General features: G+C 36.7%; 1 protein-coding gene and 3 non-coding genes across 7 annotated transcripts in view; 3 read left to right on the forward strand and 1 right to left on the reverse strand.

Moving 5' to 3' along the window:
• LOC129732834 (probable nuclear hormone receptor HR38) overlaps positions 1-21,529 on the forward strand; it is a 315,336-nt gene that overhangs the window by 222,370 nt on the left and 71,437 nt on the right. The gene's annotated exons all lie outside the window — the stretch shown is intronic.
• Positions 2,247-2,410, reverse strand: LOC129733470 (U1 spliceosomal RNA). The gene has a single exon (XR_008729557.1). It is a non-coding gene; the product is annotated as a U1 spliceosomal RNA (small nuclear RNA).
• Positions 8,236-8,399, forward strand: LOC129733471 (U1 spliceosomal RNA). The gene has a single exon (XR_008729558.1). It is a non-coding gene; the product is annotated as a U1 spliceosomal RNA (small nuclear RNA).
• LOC129733469 (U1 spliceosomal RNA) lies at positions 10,252-10,415 on the forward strand. Its single transcript, XR_008729556.1, has one exon. It is a non-coding gene; the product is annotated as a U1 spliceosomal RNA (small nuclear RNA).

Here is a 21,529-nt window from a genome sequence, read left to right on the forward strand (position 1 = left end):
CCCTAAATCTGCGTTTTGTTTTTTTTTTTTAACTCGCCTATTGTCGAACAATTTTACATTATTTTGTAACCAAGCCGACCTAGTAACCTTATTTATCGGTCATTTCTTGAAGTTTGCCAACACGGACGTAGACACCCTGTTTGCCGGGCCGAAGAAAATTTCTCCTATATTTTTGACAAAGACGACGCACTAAATTTTCATTTTTTGACAGCCCGTCATATCCGTTGGTTGGCGTACTATACAGCAATTTCTTTTTTTTTTTCTGTTCCGCACCGCGCGGCGACTGTGACCGGCAATTTCGGGCTGAAAAGCCTCGAAATTATCGTCGATAAATTTTCTTCGCTTTGGTCCACTCGGTATCGACAGCGACAACAACGCCAACGCCGATGACGTCGGCTGGTGGGGCTGGACGCGAAACTACCGAGTCACAAATTAGATGAAGATTTATTGGTCCTTTGTTCTTACGTTCCAATGAGCTGTACGATGCCGGCCGTGATGATGGCGAGAAGCATTTCTGCGCTTCAAGGGGACAATCTCAATCTTAGTCGGTTCGCTCTGACAGGACCATTTGGTCCGATTCCGACAGGCTAACAAATTGTTAATCTACATTGTGTTACAGTCAATGTTGGGGTCGTTGCTATCGTCGTACTGCAGCTCGTTGGGATGACGCTAAACTCTAGAGGACATAAATCACGTTTGATTGGATAATCCAATAATGGGTGGCCGGCTGCGAGGGGCAGGAAACTACCTTGCCAATTGTCGAGTTACTTTAATAATCACGGCTGGTGGCAACGAAAGAAGCGCCACAGCCGCCGCATCAGCAGGGGTTCAAAACTCTGCATCTCGACGACGATAGCCCGCGAGTTCAGAGGCCATGTGGAACGAAGGGATTACATAGCGATATGACACACAATCGGTTGCAGTGGTGGTGGTAGTGGTAGGCGACAAACGAAAGCCGTGGCCATCCGTTTGAAGACATTAATCAGTGGATGCATTGGATGGCCAGTGATTGAAGGTAAATTTTATTGAAAATAAGTGAGACTCGTGCTCCTCGACGCCTATGCGGAACCGGTTAGTAGTCAGCCCCGGTAAACGATAGGAAGGATTTGGGGTTGAGTGCTTCAAGTGACTTCAATTACGGGTGCGCTTTCAAGGCGATGAACTCTAGCTTGATAGCTGATGAGAATTAGTGATTTATGCCTTCTGCGCAGCAAGGTTAACCTCTGCACTGATGAGGTACGCTGCGTTGGCGCTTTATTATTGACTCCATGACATGTTTGGATTTGTTTGTTTTAGGAAGATAGCGCGCAAAAAAAAAACAGTTACCCTCACCCTTGCTGAAGAATTTCACTAAATCATTCATTATAATCGTAATAATGAGGCATTTTCCTATCGCTGAATTTACGATAGCTGTCGCATCGTTTGTAATTCTATACCGAAAACGACCGCTGGCGCTGAACAGAGCAGATCAATCAGTTTGAGCGGTAAGAGCGGTTGAAGCTGCCCCCTAAGAGCTTCTTTCACAACTGCCAACCGGGTGCTCCGGTCTGGTGAGTGACGACTCTCGAACAACCACACACGGTCGCTAAGCCGTGATCCGCACTATTTTGATTGATACCTAGGTCTGATCGATGATGGTAGTTGCAGGCCTGCTGCAAGTCACCGGAAAGCCGCCGCAAGTCGATCTCCTAGAGTAGGTCAACAAACAAACGCGGGGGCGCGCGTGCGCCGTATGTCGCGTCAGTCATGTTAGCAAAACGTACACAAAACAGATCATCAGCTGACGGTCGGATCGACATAGGAAGCAAAGGGGATTCCACAATCCAGGATCAAACCGTAGATTACATGTTGGCTGCTGCTGTTGTGGCTATTTGCGTTGCCGCCGCTGCAAAACAGCCGCCAACGTCCACTTCGTCGGTTGGTTTGCTCGAAGGTGAGTTATGAGCGTGGCAATCGGCTATCTGTTTCTAACGAAACTAAAGTTCGTTATTTCGCAGCAGAAGGGCCATTTGTTTGGAGTTCAGCTGCCGGTTTCGCGACAGTCTCCCGGTTGATTGATGAATTTGAGAGCACAGCGTACTTACAAATTATCTGAGTTTCAAAGCACGCGTGGAAATACAGGATGTTAAATGATTCAAAATTTCCACCTTAAACCTCTAAGTATTTGATAGCAACGAATATTAATGACAGCAGCTTCACGATTCGTTACTTACTAATGAATACTATTTTTTTAATAATCAACTAAATCGGGATGTGCGCGTACGCACGTCCCGGCTACCAAAAATTACACATACGAGTTATCCACATGAGGGATAATCGCAGAGGTCAACCCAACCGGAGTGCAATGGAAGAGTCTCGCTCTGGGGGAACCGCCTTGCTGATCACGGTAACCCCTATGCCAGGTAAGTATGCTTTTTTGAGGGCACTCGAAGCCAGCCCTACTACGAGCGATATGTTCTGTTGTCGATTGATTGAGGGCCAACATGTTGGGAAAGGAATCTTCACTACCTGTGAAACATACAGGCTGTGATGCAGGATTTTAACGGTTTTTAGCATACCAAAGGATTCTAATAAGATTTAATTGCTGGTGTTCTTGTTACGTAAGATTTTTTATCAGCAAAAAACATTGTTTATAACCAAATTTACCAAAAAAAATCGCGAAAAAGTACACTTTTCCCAAAAACATTAGTATTAAATATCAATTGCGAAATCTTAGTCTTTTTCTTGTGCAAACTTAACTCCATTTGCGAATCGGATGAATTTATATTCAAAAAGAAAATAGAAAGGTCAAGTAAAACCAGTGAATCTTCGCGAATTTGATTTTTAATGCTTTACTTTTAATTAATCGGCATTAAGTGTGAACGATTTGAAACAGTGGGTAGTTTCATTCTCTTTTTAGTTTATTGATCCCTCAAGCTTTTGGCTTTTAGTAGCAGAAGTTTATAAATTTTAGCATGATCTTTTTAAATTTTATTGTGGAGTAATTAATCGGAACAATTTAGACTGTTTTCATGGTACATAAATTTTCATGTCACGTTTCCACCATTAATGTCGCATAAAATCGAGAACGATTGCGTTTATCGTAACAATCTATCTGTCTAGTTTACAAAAAAAATAATTGTTGTGCTCCTAGTGTATACAAAAGTGCGTGAAAGTGCGGCAGAAAAATTGCTCGTCGGGTTCGTCGCTTCTACGTTAGCTTATGGGAAAACTCATTTGAGTCTCTGAAAAAAGCTATAATCTTTCATTTTTTCTAGTTTGAGCTCATAAACAAAACCTGTGTTTACTGGTGTAATTAGCAACGCTACCTCTGAAAAAAAATTATTAAACAGGTATTTTTGGAAATATGACCGAAAGAAAAGTACAAAATTTTACCAAAATTGAGAAATTGTGAGCAAATCAGAGCAAAGTTGACTTTATTTCTTGAAAATGCTGCACTGGAAATATATTTAAGTTTATTGCACGAAAACAATTGTTTTACATACAAAACCTTTTGTTGTGTTTTGCAACGAAACCAATGCGTAATAAATATGAAAGTACTTTCGTCAAAACTGTAAAATCGTTGAAGATTTCTATTCGTATACGTAACGAAAGGTTCTGAAAATGAACGCAATCAATCGTACAAAGAAACGCTGCATAATGTAAATAGTACAAAAAGTTTATTAGCTTACGCAATAACATATACATTATACGAAATCAAGAATAACAGAACACAAATGTTTAGTTCAAGAAAATACTCATGCTTCCGTTTTTTTGTTCGTTGTTATACACGTTCTTACGAGAGAACATTCGTGAATTCTACAAATTTTGCGTAATGTTGCAATTCTATTCGATAACTTGAAATACGAATGTTCTATACAATCAACAGAAGTTCTATACAATTTAAAAATGTTGACGAAAAGTGCGTGCGGAGACACACAAAGAAAAATTTTTAAAAGAATATTGTTTAAAACCAGAGAAAATTTGGCTTTATTGTTTCAAAATGCTGTAACTCAAGTTTCGCTCATAATACCTCTGAGTGATAAGTATGGTTCATGTAAAATTTTCTCAGGAACACAACGGAGCTTTTAAATTGGAAATCATTATAAACTTTTTTGCCGAAAAATGTAATTTCTTTTTTTAATATTTTTTTTGTTATTTTCCTTCATTTAGAATTTTGCAGTTTAAACTTAAACGACTTATTATGGATTACATTTTCCGGTTCTGTTTATGAAATTAGGGGATTTGTTGTTTATTTTATCGCACACTTTTATAAAATAATATATTGAAGATAAATAAAATATTATTATCCATCAAGCATAAAAAAGTAATTAACAAAACTGCTGTTGAAAAAAATCATTATAATCTCTGGAAACATACCGTGGAATGGGGTGAAATTGATCAGTGGGGTGAAATTGATCACCTGAAAATTCGTGATAAAAAATACTAATCAAAAGATATTGCTCTTACAACACTAGGTAATGTTAACGTGTCCATAAACGCAACTTTTGCATGATTCACATACCTGTCAAAGTTAACCCTTGCATGCCCGGTGCAATTTTTCATATTTTTGAAAATTTTTTCTAACTCAGTCAAAACTCAATCAAATTTGATCAAACAAGTTTCCAAATAACAAAAAAAAAATGTTGAATTTACTCAAAGTAATCTTAGTTGAGGGTTAATAACGTTAAATTTGGAGAAGTGAGTAAAGTTTGATAAAAGCTCAAAAAATGTAATTATCAACAATGATCATTCCATACAATTATAGAAATAATGATGAATTCGCAGAAAACCACAAAGATTTTAATTTCAGAGCTAGTTTTTGAGCCCTGCAACAAACCGAATTGAAATCGGTCTAGCGACGATCAAATAAGAACCAGAATAAAAAAAAATTTACCTGAAATATCGTTATTTTCGTTTACAAACTAGCTGTTAATGATATTTTTTAGTACAGAAATCATCATTTATCTTTAGCATATCGAAAAAAATCACATTGCCACAATAATGTATGGATTTCAATTGTGATCAATTTCACCCCAATTTGCCTCATAGTACCTTATAGAATAATCGAATTTATTTCATGAAGTAGACGATAGAAATTTCACCCATAGCCATAGAGGTTTACTAGAGCACATATCAGTACTTGTTTTAAAATAATACTATTTCGGGAAAAATGTACATGAAGCTAGTTGATTGGAAATTGTTATAAAAATTGATCAATTTCACCCCGTTCCATGGTACTCATTTAAATCTTAAGTCTTTTTGGAAATATAACTGAAAGAAAATTTTACCGAAAATGAGAATTGCTGATAACTGAAGAGAGATCAGAGTTAAATGCTGGTGATGTACCTCGTGTCTGGTGTTAAAATAGTAAATATAAGAGTGCATAAATTGGGGAACAAATAATTTAGAGGCTAAAGAATCTTTTACTAAAGTGAATTTCACCATTAAAGTCCCTTTTTGCGATGTTCAGTGAAAATAAAAAAAAAACAAATTCATAAAAACATGTTTTTAATAAATATTCAGGCAACTGGCACCACTTTCGGTCAAAATTATGAAATTTTCTTGACTCCTTAGGGGTCATTCACAAATTATGTAAGGGTGAAAGAGGAGTAGGGGAATATCCAAATTTCTTGCTTACGAAGGGGGAGAGCGAGATTCGAGAAAATCTTACGTAAGATTGAAAAATTTAAAATATTAACAAAGACTTACAAAAGTAAAAATAATTAAAATTTCGAAAAAGTCCTAACGTAATTTGTGGATGACGCCTCGATGATACTTTTCCAATCGCATCATCCATAATGTTCATAATCAAAGAATTTCCAGAGATATTAGCGAAATCGGAAAAAAACAGAGCAAAACAGAGTATATTTGACTTTATTTCTTAAAAATTCTGTAACTCAAGTTTCGCTCAAGACATTTCTGATTGAGATTGATTGAGCCCATACGTATTGCACCCACTGTTAATCCACACTTCTTCGCTCTATTTTGAATCGAATTTAAGCTAGCGGTTGATAGAGTAGTGAAGAAAGTTTGTGACAGAGTTTTTGTTAAGTTTAAACTATTGCGGGTTTGAATGTAAGATTATTATTTTTTGTGCTGCAGTGCTTGAATGTCTTCATGCTGTTTTATAGATTGACACCATAGTAATTAGTACATAAGACAGGAATGCAGATGCCAAAGCTTTTATGACGAAAACGATTTATGTTCTGTAAGAGTTTTGTTTTATGGGTCATTCCATACGAAGTGTACATGCCACTTGGACACGACCATCACAGATTTTGTTTAAAGTTGCGGGAATTATTCATCTACTGTCTCTTTAGAAAAATCCCAATTTTGGTGTCGATTGGAATACCCCCCGCTCTCCATGACCCCCCTTTTACAATTCATATACGTACGATGTCCGAAAAATACTGATAGATGATTTTTGAAGAAAATAAACCAAGGAATCCAGAAAAAATATAAGTTTTGACCTGAAGTGTTGCCAGATAAATTATTTTTGTATTTGAAACCTAAATTTACATTTTGCCATTTTTATTTTAAATTTGATAATTGCATCGTGTTCCTTGGAAAATTTCACATCAGAAACAACTATCATCCCGAGGTAATATGAGCCAATCTCGAGACATAACATTTTTACGAAAAATAATTACGAAATTCAGAACTATTTTCGTAAAAATGCTATATCTCGAGATTGGCTCATATTACCACGGGGTGATAAGTGTTTCTTACGTAAAATTTTCCAAGAAATACGATAAAGCCACCAAATTTGAAATAAAATTAGCTGCATTTGCCGAAAAATGCAAATTTAGATTTAAAATTCAAAAATAATCTATCTGGCAACACTTCCGGTCAAAAATAATATTTTTTCTGGATTCCTTGGCTCATTTTCTTCAAAATTCACCTATTATTATTTTCCGGGTGGGTCTATAAATTGTGAAAAAAAAACAACTTTTTTCTTAAAAATGTTATATCTCGAGATTGGCTCATATTACCTCGGGATGATAGTTGTTTCTGATGTGAAATTTTCCAAGGAACACGATGCAATTATCAAATTTAAAATAAAAACGGCTGCATTTGCCAAAAAATGTGAATTTAGTTTTCCAATACAAAAATAATTTATCTGGCAACACTTCCGGTCAAAACTTATATTTTTTCTGGATTCCTTGGTTTATTTTCTTCAAAACTCGTCTATCAGTATTTTTCGGACATCGTACGTCTATGAATTGCAAGAAAAAGAAAAAAGAGATTTTGAACAAAAAATGCGTGACATTGCAATAAACAGGGGGGTCCCACAGAGCGGGGAGTATTCCAATCGACACCAAATTTGGGATTTTTCCAAAGTGACAGTAGATGAATAGTTCTCCCAACTTTGAGCAAAATCTGTGATGGTCGTGTCCAAGTTTGTGCTTTTTCGTGGTCACTTCGTATGGAATGACCCATATCCTATTTTGTGTAATTTCGTAATTTTTATAATGTCTTGTCTAAATTCAGAATTCCCTGAAGAAGGTGCAATATACCCGAAACGTTGGTTGAAAGAGTGATATTAATTAGTTTTATTGCTGAAAAACTGCTAAGCCAAAAAACACCCCCTGGTAAAACTTTCTCAGCAACACGATGGAATTGTTAAATTTGAAATCTCAAATTCCCAATAATTTATTTTCACGAGTGACACGTGTTCTTCATGTAAAATTTTCTCAGGAACACCATGAAATCATCAAATTTAAAATCCAAATGGACTCATTTACCGACAAATGCAATTAGATTTTCAAATGCCAATAAAACATATTTGAAAACACTGCTACCTAAAACTGCTATATTTTTTAGCTTTCTTGAATAATATTTCTCGAAAATAACACTGGTGAACACAGGTTTTCCCCTTGAACCTAAGCTGGAAAATTCTCAGATATGGTGAAAAAGTTATAGTCTTTTAAGGGAACATCCATAATTGACATAGCATTCGATGGGAAAGGAGGAGGAGGAGGATGATACTTCAAAATATTTATTCCACGCACCATTCATTTTATGTCGATCAAATAATTAAATATGTAAACTTTCACTGTGTTTTTAAAAATAATTCTAACTTCCAGTTAGAAACAAATTCTGTCATTATCCCATTGAAACCATTCCATTCAAATCTGTGTCAATTCATACTATGACCTACCGACTGTCTTTACCTGCGAGTTGAGGACGAGAAAATCGCTAGCACACTCGGTAGTCAACCGAGGCAAAGGCACAGTTGACCGCTGCAAAAGCATACTTACCTGGCATAGGGGTTACCGTGATCAGCAAGGCGGTTCCCCCAGAGCGAGACTCTCCCATTGCACTTCGGTTGGGTTGACCTCTGCGATTATCCCTCATGTGGATAACTCGTATGTGTAATTTTTGTTAGCCGGGACGTGCGTACGCGCACATCCCGATCCAATCATATATGAAACACGGCGAATCAATAAAGCTGCTTGAAAATTCATTGCATTAGCCTTGTATGCAGTGCCCCCCTGGCACGGAACCTGCAAAAGCCAGCATAACGAACCGGTCACCTCTGAGCAAAGATATTACTAATTGTTTCAAGGACCCTTGACACTAATTAACTGCTAGTTATTTCAGAAAAAAAACATACCCGACAAGTCGTAAGTTCATTATATTACGGTCCATTTCCCTTCGCTACTTTGGTTACCCCCATTTCTCGTAAACCCATTGTGTCAAAAAAAAACGTAAAACCGCCAACATCAGCAAACCAGCTCTGCATGCAGCATCATCATCATCGTCGGAGCTGGACAACAACAACAAAAAAAGAGTTCAAAATTATTGACAAACTACACGCACGGGTTGATGTCTTTTTTTCGCACCTCATCATGAATGGATTAAGCTGGGACCATCGGCGACCCTGGGGGGTACGACAACCCAACCGATGATAGGACTATAGAAGGACGCATGTACTGAACCGTGTCATGTAAACTGAACGTGCGACTGTTTTTTCCCTTCCTAGACGAAGCAAATTTCGAAATCGCCCCCGAATGCTTGATCGATCTATCGTTTATTGCATCTACACAGTAACAGCGCCTGACGAATGCTACGGACTGATACTAATTTTCCGGATTTCACACAATGTGACTGCTAAGGGTATACTGTACACGTGTAACGAATCAGACATCAAATCCGGTGTTAATCGAGAAGGGTCATTTTTTGGATAATACGCCATCAAAATAGATGAGTATAAGTCCGATGATATTCGTTTCCACCTGAGATTTTATAACGAGCCGTTTCAGAGTTGTCTTGAAAGCAAGCTCCAAACGCCACTCCATAAAACTGCACAGATGAAACTCGTTTTTACGAGATGTGATAAAATTTACAATATTGAATTTTTTTTTCGAATCCCAATCTCATCACTCTTGTCAGCAGCGAACTATTCGAATCAATTTTCGTCAACAGTCGGTAACTTCACGCAATGCACAAGGCATTTTCCCACATACACCTTTTGCCGAATTCACCTTCCTTTTATCGTGGGGTCTTGTTTGATTAGCTGTACATTGATGTTGCGTGTGTAAAATAAATAAAATTATTGTAATACTTATCGGTAGTTCGTTGTGTCCGGCTGCTTCTCAGTGGCACCAGCCAGCGTTTCGCTTCATTATCACCTTCCGTTCCGTTCCGTGCCGTTCACAGACATTCCCGACGGTCCCCTTTTCTCAACCAAACATGGTGTTAATTAATTTGAACGCGTTCCTTTTGTCAAAAGACTGCTGGCATCACGCAGCCTCAGCTTGCCTATAGGAAAGCCAATATTCAGGAGGGCTTCTACGGTATGTACACTTACACACATTGTACCGCACCTAGAGAGCGCGATCTACGCGCGTGCGGTTACGAGCTGGGTCCCATAAGGTTTTAAGCGCGTGGTCACGAGTTTTGCTCCCTTGGTCAGCCACCGCCGGCGATAATAGGACAATTTGTTACTGGTTACACGAGGGATTACATCCCCAAGGGGAATTTTGGTTTCAAAGTTATGCTAGGCTGTTTGTTGGTTCATGGAAAAATATCACGGTTGCTGAGAAACCTTCTGGGAAATCATCTGATAAGATGTTAAATCTTATCAGATTTAAATTTTAATACAAACTGGAAATTCCAGGTGCGAAGCTATGTTAACCAGTTATGGCACAGGTAGAACGCAAAAAAAACGGTTAAAGTTTCGCCAGACACATTTGTGCCTTCTAGCAATCGACAGCAGAAGATACCGCACGGTGAAGGGCTGACGGCAAGTTTCCTCGAAAAAGCATACTTACCTGGCATAGGGGTTACCGTGATCAGCAAGGCGGTTCCCCCAGAGCGAGACTCTTCCATTGCACTTCGGTTGGGTTGACCTCTGCGATTATCCCTCATGTGGATAACTCGTATGTGTAATTTTTGTTAGCCGGGACGTGCGTACGCGCACATCCCGATCCCATTTGTACAACAACTTGAGAACCTGAGGATCTCAAATTCCAAGCTATGTTAGCAGCTGTTGCTCTAGGCAAATGAAAATTGATGAATAATCAATATCATTTAACTTAAGATATTGCATCTGTGATACCTCTGCTAGGTCAATGATGCGAGGTGAAGATACATTTTTTTTTCTAATTTAACATGCTTAGTGTTGTATTTTATATCATACCTGAAATGAGCAATTCTCGCTGAAACTAGGCCACTAGGTGCACAAGGTCTTTTGAATTTGATATAAATGCACATATTTATTAGAAATAGAGAAAAAATTATAATGCCATTTTTGTTTGATCGAATTTGTTGACCCCTTGGTCACCAAGGGGCGGAGTAGTTTTCAGACAAGTTGAAATTTTAGCAATTCTTGATGTATTATTTGAGCTTTATCTCTAAAATTCGTTATGTTAAGTACTACAAGTAGCACTTTCTTGTAAAGAGGAATGATAGGGCTTTTTGAAATGATCAGAATTTAGGCCGCCATCTTGAATTTGGCCGCCATCTTGGATTATATCAGAAAAATGCAATTTTGACCGTGTTCGCAACTACCGATTTTCGATCTGAGAAAAAATGCTATGATATGCAAGAAAAAAATTAGGTGAGCATTAGTGTTAACTCATCAATTGAACCTATTTTCCAAGCTGAGTTTCGAAATATTCAACGTACACCGATCGACCAACCTAGTAACCTGTTTACTGAGACCAAGTGGATGCACATTAGGGTGTCCCAAAAAAAATCGATGTCGAAAAAGTCAAGGTGCTCAGATAATGTTATTTATAGCATTTTTGTAGAACATTTCGACTTTCTAAAAAATTGTTTTCAGGTTGCCCAAAAGTGATTTATGAAATAATGACTTTTTTCAGCTACAAACCCACTATTTTGCACTTATTTTCAATTCTGTTTGATTACTTAATTTTTCCATATATGTATTTTTTTATTTTTGTGGGGTTATTTTTGAATATTTTGCATGGTTCAGTTCAGCATTGCATTCAGTTTTCTGACTCCCAGAGCCCACTAAACATCACAAAAAAATTAATTTTTCTAATATTTTTTAGATAAAACCCTACAAAACACAAATAAAAAAAAACTTTGATCAACAACTGTAATTTTCATTGCAAAGCGGGATTTACGACGAAAGTTTACAAGCAAAAAGATACTTGATATCTTATCGGGGAGCTGAGATATCGGCATTTTTATATGTGATGGAAAACTATGAATTTTAACAAATATGTTAAATAACTGTTTTATTTTGGGAGATAAAAAATAACATTGTTCAGAAAACAAATGCATTTTTAGATGGCTGATAACTTAGTAGAAGGTTTAAAAATTCGGAAAAATTTGTGAAAAAAGTTAGAACGGAAATTGTGATTTTTAGTGCCTTCTATTTGAAAACTCAATGTTGCTCGTAATATTTAAGAGATAGAAACATGATGTCTTCGGTAAAGTTTCTTGTTTTAATATAACCTAAAACTTTGTCGAAGATACCGTGCGTCTATCTTATTCTGATTAAAAAGTAATTTTTTTATCTCACTCATAGGTGGATTGATCACCCATCTTTCTACATTAAAAGATGCATTTTTGAATATCCTGAAACTCTTCCGAACATACCATATGGCTTTAATCATCATTTGAATTACTATTATGAAATTATACGCACAAACGACAAAATAAAACACTGCGCAATGGAGATATTGAGCTTTAGTGGCATTTTTGACAGAATGCATAGTTTTCCATCACATGTAAAAACGCCAATAACTCAGTCCCCCGATAAGATATCAAGGATCTTTTTTCATGTAAATTTTCGTCTTGAATCCCGCTTTGCAATGAAAATTTCAGTTCTTGATCAACAAAGTTTTTTATATGTGTTTTGAAGGGTTTTATCTGAAAATTATGAAAAAAATTCACTTTTTCGTGATGTTCAATGGGCTCTGTGAGTCAAATAATTGAATGCGATGTTGAACCAAACCATGCAATATATTCAAAAACAAGTCCACAAAAATAAAAAATATATGAAAACATTTAGGAATCGAACAGAATTGAAAAAAGTGCAAAAGAGTGGGTTTGTAGCTGAAAAAAGTCATTTTTTCATAAATCACGTTTGGGCAACCTGAAAACAATTTTTTAGAAAGTCGAAATGTTCTACAAAAATGCTATAACATTATACATTATTTTTCAATTTAGGGCTGAGCACCTTGACTGTTTTAACATCGAATTTTTTCGGGACAGCCTAATGCACATGTTATAACCCTACTAGCTCCATAAATCATAATCGATTGATGCTACAACCATGATGTATAGAGACATGGTGTAACGGTATGTCAAATGCAGAATCGGCCATATTGGAAACAAGTTTGATTGCGAAGAAGTTTGTTTATAAACATCCTCTGGAAAAAAAATTCGCATCGTTGAATATATCATTAAGATGCATTTATATTGTAAATATAACAATGCTACATACCTTGCTATCATTATTAGTGCTTCTTGAAAGCTACTCGCAACTTAAACATTGAAAACTCCGATGTTTCTTTTTCAAGTGAGCAAGGACACATAAATAAACAAGGAAAATTTTCTTTCTTTTGCATAGTGATACTTCGTCTCCCTGAACAAAATACATTACTTCTACCCGCGCCTACTTTTTGGTCAAACCGTTGCACCATGTTCTACTCATCATGGCTACAACTAGTACGCCACAACTGTTTTTTGAGTTTAGTGAGAATAATGAATACAACACTAGCATGTTTGATACTAAAAAAGCGATAGGTTTTTTATTACTGAGCAGTTCCACAAAAAATGTCCCAGTTTTAATATTTTATTTATATTGTCATTTTTAAATTAGCTGAAACTTTGCACAGACGTTTCTGTAGGCAAAAGATGCCATTCTGTGCTACCGGATTAATTTTTTGGAACACAAGTCATTTTTGAGAAGCTATTGAAAAATGCTATTTTGGAAAGGTATTGATGATTACAAATATTTTCAGGGCCAAAACGGTTTGTTTGATCGGTATGACATCTTTTATAAAGTTGTAGTCCCTCCGAAAAAAATATACACTTATTATCTACAACTTTATCGAAAACATCATACCGATCAAACAAACCGTTCTGGTCCTAAAAATATTTGTAATCATCAATACCTTCCCAATTTCAGAATCATTAGCAGTGTATTTCCGCATACGAATCGAGCTGAATATCAAGAAAAAATATAAAAAGGTTATGCTAATTCATCGAATATTCAGTATTTGGATTAAGTAACCACATCGGACCTCTAAATAAACGATTTGAGCACAAAAAACTAATAAAAACATGCCGTGTAAAAAGCGAATTTTCTGAAAAAACGCTCTTTGGGCTATATGATAGCCGATCATTTTACTATAAGATGGCGACTAGGACTGTTCTAACCAAGTAGCAGCAAGTAGCAGCAGTAGCAGCAGCGGATTGCAGCGGGTAGCAACAGAGGGTATCATCAGCGGTAGTGGCAGCAGCGTCAGCGGTAGGTGCAGCGGCACTTCCTCTATATCAAAAAGTTGACTTTGTGCGATAGACGTAGCATCAACAGTAGGTACATCGGCCGCACACCCTTCATTGAAAAGTTGCCACATTTTGACAACATGCAAACTTTTTGTGATGCTGGCAATCAAAATCTGTGGGCCTGTATAATCGAAGAACGCCTTATTCCTACTGCCGGAGATAGCATAGAGTTGCGATCAGCATCATCATGCAGGGATGCCACATATACAGATTTTTCTGTATTTTACAGATTTTTGAACTGAAAAAGCAATACAGAATCAGTATAACAGAATTACAAAATATTGCCAAAAATACAGATTTTACAGATTTCCTTTTTTGTTATACCGACGACCTGAAATCAATTTCAAGGGTAGAATTCGATTATACGATTTTGAAAGTTTTGTAAAAAAACAACATCAGGATTATGTAGGTATCGATGAAGAAGAAGTGGAATGTGATTCGAGCGAAGCGCGAAAATGAACGTTTCGAAATATTTGTCAGAACTTCTATACAAAATTCATTAAACAAATTGCAAAGAGGTGCGATTTCACCGATCCTATTATAAAAATGGCAGCTTTCAGTAATCTTAAATCGTTCGTGAAATTGAAAAATTTAAACGATTTGATGCGACTATTTCCCAAATTCGTAACAGTAACTGACGGGGCTGTCTAATGAATTTCGCACGCTTGAAAAAATTTTTTGACTGGAAGATTCATTGAAACAAATGACTTAACTTGGTCTGAGCTGTTGAAAACCATTAGGCGGGATGGTAATTTCAAGTTTCCAGTACAGATCATTTGTGAGAATTTTTCAAATAAATCCACACTCTTCTGCTTGTTTAGAACGCATACTTTTAATATATAGTTGAAACCAGAAATTGCATGGCCCCTAAGCTAATGATTTCAATTTTAGAAGCTGAAAGCTACGTTGCAGACCAAGGAGGAGATACTAATATTAAATTAACGAAAACTTTGAAAAATAAATTTAACAAAAACATGTATAAACATCACGTAGAGAAGAATGAATTTGTTTAAATATGTTCTGCAAGTAAACATTTTTCCATCCAACATTCTGAGTTTGCTCGATACAGATTTTTAATACCGATTTTTTGGCCCGAGATAGAGATATTTTCAAAGAAAAATACAGATATACATGTGGCAACCCTGGTATCATCTCCGATGAAAAAATAAACAACAAATCCTTTTGAGGACAAATTAAATATTGATTTAAAGGGTTAATGTTCATTGCACTTCATTCAAACTGATAAACTCCTCCATAGAGGCGGTTGTAAATTCGAGCACGAACTGATTTTTTTTGTCCTTCAACAATATACAACACCAGGGAGCTTCGTAGCCGCAAGGTTACAGTGTCCGCTTTGATAAACGGGTGGTCGGGGGCTCGAATCTTTGTAGAATCAGGCCATTTGGTTGTCAAAGGACTTTACCGTGCATTTATTCTCAGGCTCTCCACTACATACCCTTCCTTCAAGCTGAATTCTATAGAAACCCTGCTGACTTTCATCCAAACAAAAATAAGTCTCTCTTGTAATGAAACTGGTCTGAGTAACGTATAATAGTTCTCTTCAGGGAATTGTAATTTTGAACCGGTATTGGCTGGAGGAATGAGATTTCGGTAAGACTCCTTCCTCTTGACATAATAAGTCCCTCTTAGAAATCACCTGGCCAGGGAGGAACATTAGGTATAGTCTCACTCCAGAGATATTGGTAGGATATAAAGAGGCTCGGTATAGTAGAGCAGTAAGCTTGAAACGAAAGGGTAAACTCACACACTCAAACACGGATATAAAAGAAAAAGCGTATCATTCACTTCAATAGTAATACTGCCAATAATATGAAGTGCGGAGTACAGAAAACACCTGGGCAATATCACAATAGATCAAATGTCTCTGGTCACAATAACGAATCCACTCAGAGAAAAAAATATACAACACCGCCCAACAGCAGCCTTGAAAATTTAAAACTTTAATTATGCAAACAACTGTACTCTAAAAAAATAGTTAAGCCTTGTTTATCTGATTGGTCGTTAAGTGCTCGCTTCCAGTAACACTTATATTCTGCTAAAACCTATTATTTTACCAGTGGATGGCCACTAGGATGGTCCGAACAAAGTAGCAGCGGGCAGCAACAATAGCGGCAGCGAATAGCAGCAGCGGCAGTGAGTACCAGCAGCGCCACTTCCTATGGTAAAAAGCTGCCTTTGTGCTGTAACGGCAGCCTCAGCGGTAGGTGCATTGGCCAGTACTTCGCCCAGTAACAAGCTCTGTCGTAATTTAGCAACACAACCGTTGGGATGCTGACCGTATCAGGTTTTCAGTGTGAAAACATTGTTTTCAGAGTGCCACATTGAGGTTTGATAATATTGAATCTCAATAGCACTTTGAGTCCCCTTTTGCACCAAACTTTAAAATTATTATTTACTAGCTGACCCGGCAAACTTCGTACCGCCGCCTTGAGTTTTATTGACTGTTGTATTGCAAAAACTGAAATATCTAACTGCTGCTAAAAAACATACCTACGATATGTTTCGGTTGTGATTCGTTTTTAGTTTTTTTTTTCAATCCTGCGCTCGTAAAATTCTATGTTTTTATTTCATTGAACATTATGAAGCACCTTTCAACCATAATCAAATCATTTCAATACATTTCTGAAAATAAACAGTCATTCTTTTAAATATTCTGAAGGAAATTATTACATTTTTTTTAATTATTCAAAAGTTTGGCTTAATGCAAATATAGTAATACCCTTCTGCCTGGCCAATCTCACTGGAACAGATTTTATAAAAAACTTCAGAATTCTAAATAATTCAAGCTTAAAATTCGGAATATACGAAACATGTGAAAGTGGTCAAGGTGGTCCTAGCCACTAAATTCTATATATTCCACAATGTCGGGGTCAGGGTCACGTGAATATGCGACATAGAGCTGTCCATGTGGGAAGCATGAATACTGGGAGTTTATGCCACAAATATTCAGTGACTGTCCTTGGGTTTTATCAATAGTCATCGTGAATGCGCGACGCACGGGAAATTGCAGACGTTTAAAATTTAACGGCAAACCGGTAGGAGTAATCGAGATACGCGGGATTATTACGACTTCTCCTTTGTAGTTTCCTGTCAGAATTGTCGCTTCAAGAACATTTGCCATCGGGAAGTGGCAGCAATGCATCTGTTAGGTGGTAAATTTGACCTTGAATCTATAAAGTAGTAGTATTTGAAAATATGTGATTAGCATTTTTCTCTCAATTGAGTGTTTAAGTTATTATACTTTATTTTTGTTTTGTTCAAGACTCGTTTAAAGACTATGGAAACTAAGTGTGTAACTGACGATTTTGGGATATATGGGGTGTCGAACGTCGTGCATTTCGGGCTCGTCTTGTTCTTAACCGATCAACTTCCCTTCGGGACTCGTATATTTCCTGACTTTTTAATATTCTATCTTCAGTGTTGCGGAGCCTGACACTTTTATTGACCTGCTACTACTCGTGTCTTAACTCGCAAAACTGGAACAAAAACAACGAAATTAATTATAATTCAACGGCATGTTAAGTATTTGAACATTCCACTTACAACAACTTCATTTGAATAAAAAAACACTTCGACCACAGCAGAAATTTGTCAAAGTCAACTGGAAGATATGCAAGAATCAGTTTGATCATATTACACTACATGTGGAAGAAAATTAATCCAAACCAAATGAAACCAGTATGAATACTCCTTAAAATTCTTGCAAAAACACATTATTATTTTTAATCTATTATGTTTATTACGTACGAATACCAATACGAAAATCGCATAGAACTATTCCATAAAATATTAAAAAAATGAAGGCTATCGTTTAAGTATGCGCCCCGGTGATGAAAACTTGTTTCGAATTTTTCCGATCAAAGGCTCCAAAAAATCGTTACTCACTAAAACTCACAGAAAACCTCTCAGAATCTCAGAAGGGCGGGAAATATCAAGGGTTGTTTTTTAACGTTTTATAACTTTTCCAGTTGATTTTCGTTATTTCCATAGCATAGTGACAATATGGTTTTGTCCTGAACAAAAATTTTCTCAAAACCTAATTTCGGGTATCTTTTTTTTCAAACATACATGATACCAATTGTTTTTCACGTGACCATGTGACATAAAGCTGTTTATGCGAGAATATGCATGTTTTAGGTTTAATGCCACCAGTTATGAGGGCTTTGGGCATCATCGAATATCACCCAACTGCGGAGCGCGAAGGTACATACAGACGTTTGAAATTAAATGGTAAATTGGTAGGTACACGGAGCTTCGAAATTTTCGCTTCAATAACATTTATATTTCATCTGATTTTTGAGGCAGATCTGCTGCCTAAGCACAGTGCAATTGACACTTCGCAACATTATAGTTTTCAATTCAACATTCAACAATTAATAGTAAATCCAGAGATTTGTAGGAATGCAATAGTGCCTATTTAACGAAACTTGAACAGATATCAATGTTTTTTGAGAAGCAAAAACTACACGTTTCTTTTACCAGCTAACAGAATCATTGCAGCAAGAGCAAATGTCAATGATCTTAGTCAGTGTGCATTTTAGAGAAAATTGAACAGATTGATTAGATCCGAGCAATGGTAAATTAAATCATCGCACATGTAGTGTTATTCTTTTTCTTTCTTTTTATTTATCAGATGAATGAAACGATTATATGCAACTTTACTCAAATAAGCTAGAAATTTAATTTACACTATAAAGTATAGGGGAAAGTAGGTAAAGACGGACACTGCGGGTAAGATGGACACTTTTGATATTTCACAAACTAGAATGTATTATGATAGTTGAGTGATGCGAATACCTTCTTTATAGTGTGTTAATGCTTTTGAGTTGCGTTATCGGTTTTTAGCAAGCAAACTGTCAAATTTGTAAGTAAAACAAAGAATATTTTCGTGAACGCGCAATTTGATGTAATTTTTATTTCACGGAAAATAGTGAAAAACTCGTGAAACTTACGTGTTTTCATTTGTTCACAATAGTATAGTGATTAATTAGTCTTTCCTCGGTTTTCTAGTGAAAATCCAGCAGATTTTCGATGTTCCGATGAAGAGCTACGATCGTTTGAAAAATTTACAACCAGGTCGGGCACGACGGACACACTAAGGTAGGGAAAGATGGACACACGGATTTTCCAAGAATTTTCACATGTAGCATCTGTTGTGTACTACAGATGTTCACAAAGTACACCCGCGAGAGAAACCAGCAGATATTAATCACTGAGCAGTTAGAACAGGCCATATAGGCGGATAATTTTCGCCTTCATCGAAACCCATCCTCTCAAACTGTTCACGTGATGTATAGATGGACTCTAATAACGTAAAGTAATGTATGGCCAGCACTTAACACATAAATCAAAAGAATACTTAACGTACTACATCTTTTTTGTGAGTGTCCACCTTTACCTTCGTAGTGTCCATCTTACCCACCCCAAGTGTCCGTCTTTCCCAACCATGTCAAAAAACAGCAATTTGTAGTCTTATTTTTGAAGACCCAAAACACATAAAACATGGAGGAAGTTCACTAATACCAAAAATGATTATGGAAACAAATGACCTTAAGTTTCAATTTGTATGACTACTGCGATCTAAATAGCAATACCTAAGTAATTATTTAGATTGAACCTTAGGGTGTCCGTCTTTACCTACTTTCCCCTATGCCCTTGAATAAAATCAAAGCCACGTTGAGAGTATTCATATGCATGTCGAGTTTGCTGCTACCACGCTACAGCGCTTTTGCATAGAAAAGGTGTAGTAGGCAGCGAAAACGAATATCACTTTATATGTGAATCATTAACAGGTGCTTGTTTACGACGACGCCTCAATAACGACGCTACAACAGCTTGTCTACCGCTCATAGCCTGCAATCATAGTAATCTAATGACGTTGTTTTTGGAGTAAAAGGCGGGAAAAGGCGAAAATGAATTTCATTTTTTTTTTAACTTTATCAGTTGATTATTGTTATTTCTATGGCTTATTAACACGTCGAAGATCAAGACAAAACAAACACAAAAAGGATCATTCAAATCCGTTGATTCTATTTGGAGTGAAACGCCGTTATACAGACACCAACTTATTTTTATTTAATAGAAGATTACAAGTAATGTAACAAACGACAACACGACAACCTTACGGTCGTGCCTTTCCAGAGAACCCTACCCAAGTAATTCGAATGAAACAACAATCACGAGACGAAAACAGTCAGAGAACATTTTAACCGCAAAGTAGGTTAACAGCGCTTTTTTTATTAAAAATTGGGAGTTGTATTAAATTAAAGTAAATTTGGTGGAGGTCAAAAGCATATCACTCAATGCTGTATTTGCCAACAATATGGCCCTGGATCCAAACTCTATCATATGGACCCAAAATGTTTAATTTGTGGAAGCTCTTCTCGCAAAAAACACAAATAAAATCGTTCGCTGTGCCAATTGTAAAGGTTACCATGTGTCAACTTTCCGTTTAGCTATTAAATTTTAAAAAATCACAAAATTTAATTTCCAATTCAACTTAAACTTCAAAATATATCGCTAATTTTCCAATTGCTCTGCCAAATTTTTCTACTCATGTACAGGACCGCCAGTCATTGGTAGATCTACCGTGATGCTGGCAAACCGAGATAATTCGAAATGACCGTTGATATGGATAAACATAAAACGGTAACAAAAAAAGCGATAAACTAAAGCAGCAGTGCTACTGAGAATATATTTTCTGATATCAACTACCTGCGACCTATTAAGACAGGTAAACTTTCTTCATTACAATAGGTAAAGTTCGATCTTATGAACGCCATGTTGCAGGTTTATAGTACTTCACACGATCTGTGATATTAGTATTGATAAATTTATTAAATTTAAATGGCTGAACTCAAGCAACAATAATAAGCAAATCCTTATTTCGAGAATGTGATAAAACAAACAATAGTTGAGACTTTCGCTGCTTGTATGTTAAAGGATTTATTTTCATATCGGTAAGAGCTCCCGCTTGTTTTTAACACGCGAGAGTCAATACGATTCTATTCTATTTTGCTTATTAGTTGGCATTTGTAGATTGAGACATTTTTCCTTTCAATTTTCTAAACGCAAAAATAAAACACTATCACCAATGTTGACCATGAGGTTTTGTTCAATTCTTATTCTTAATTCGCCCAAATGAATGGACGCCCAATTTGGGCAACAAGTTGTACCACGTAGTTAGTGTGAAATTAGCTGTTCCAATACTCGAGGGCCAATTCGAACAGCAAACAAAACAGTAACCACAAACAGTTCGTACCTGTGTTGACTCGTGAATTCACAGTCGAGTTTCAATATTTGATCCATAAACAAACCGAAATGGAAACAGTAGTCAAGTGGATTTGGACTTCCAAGTGAAGAGACACACACACAAAAAATAAGCTCCCGGCCAGAGCTCTGTGTAAATACGACAACCAGCTGAGGCTGAGAGTAACAACTCAATCGATACAAGCTTACTTCATTCAAGTTCAAAAGATCGTTTGATCGATTTTCTCCGCATTCCGTGTGAACCGTGCTGACCAGGTAGAAGCAA

This window comes from Wyeomyia smithii, chromosome 3 (assembly GCF_029784165.1).
Source record: "Wyeomyia smithii strain HCP4-BCI-WySm-NY-G18 chromosome 3, ASM2978416v1, whole genome shotgun sequence".
NCBI lineage: Eukaryota > Metazoa > Arthropoda > Insecta > Diptera > Culicidae > Wyeomyia > Wyeomyia smithii.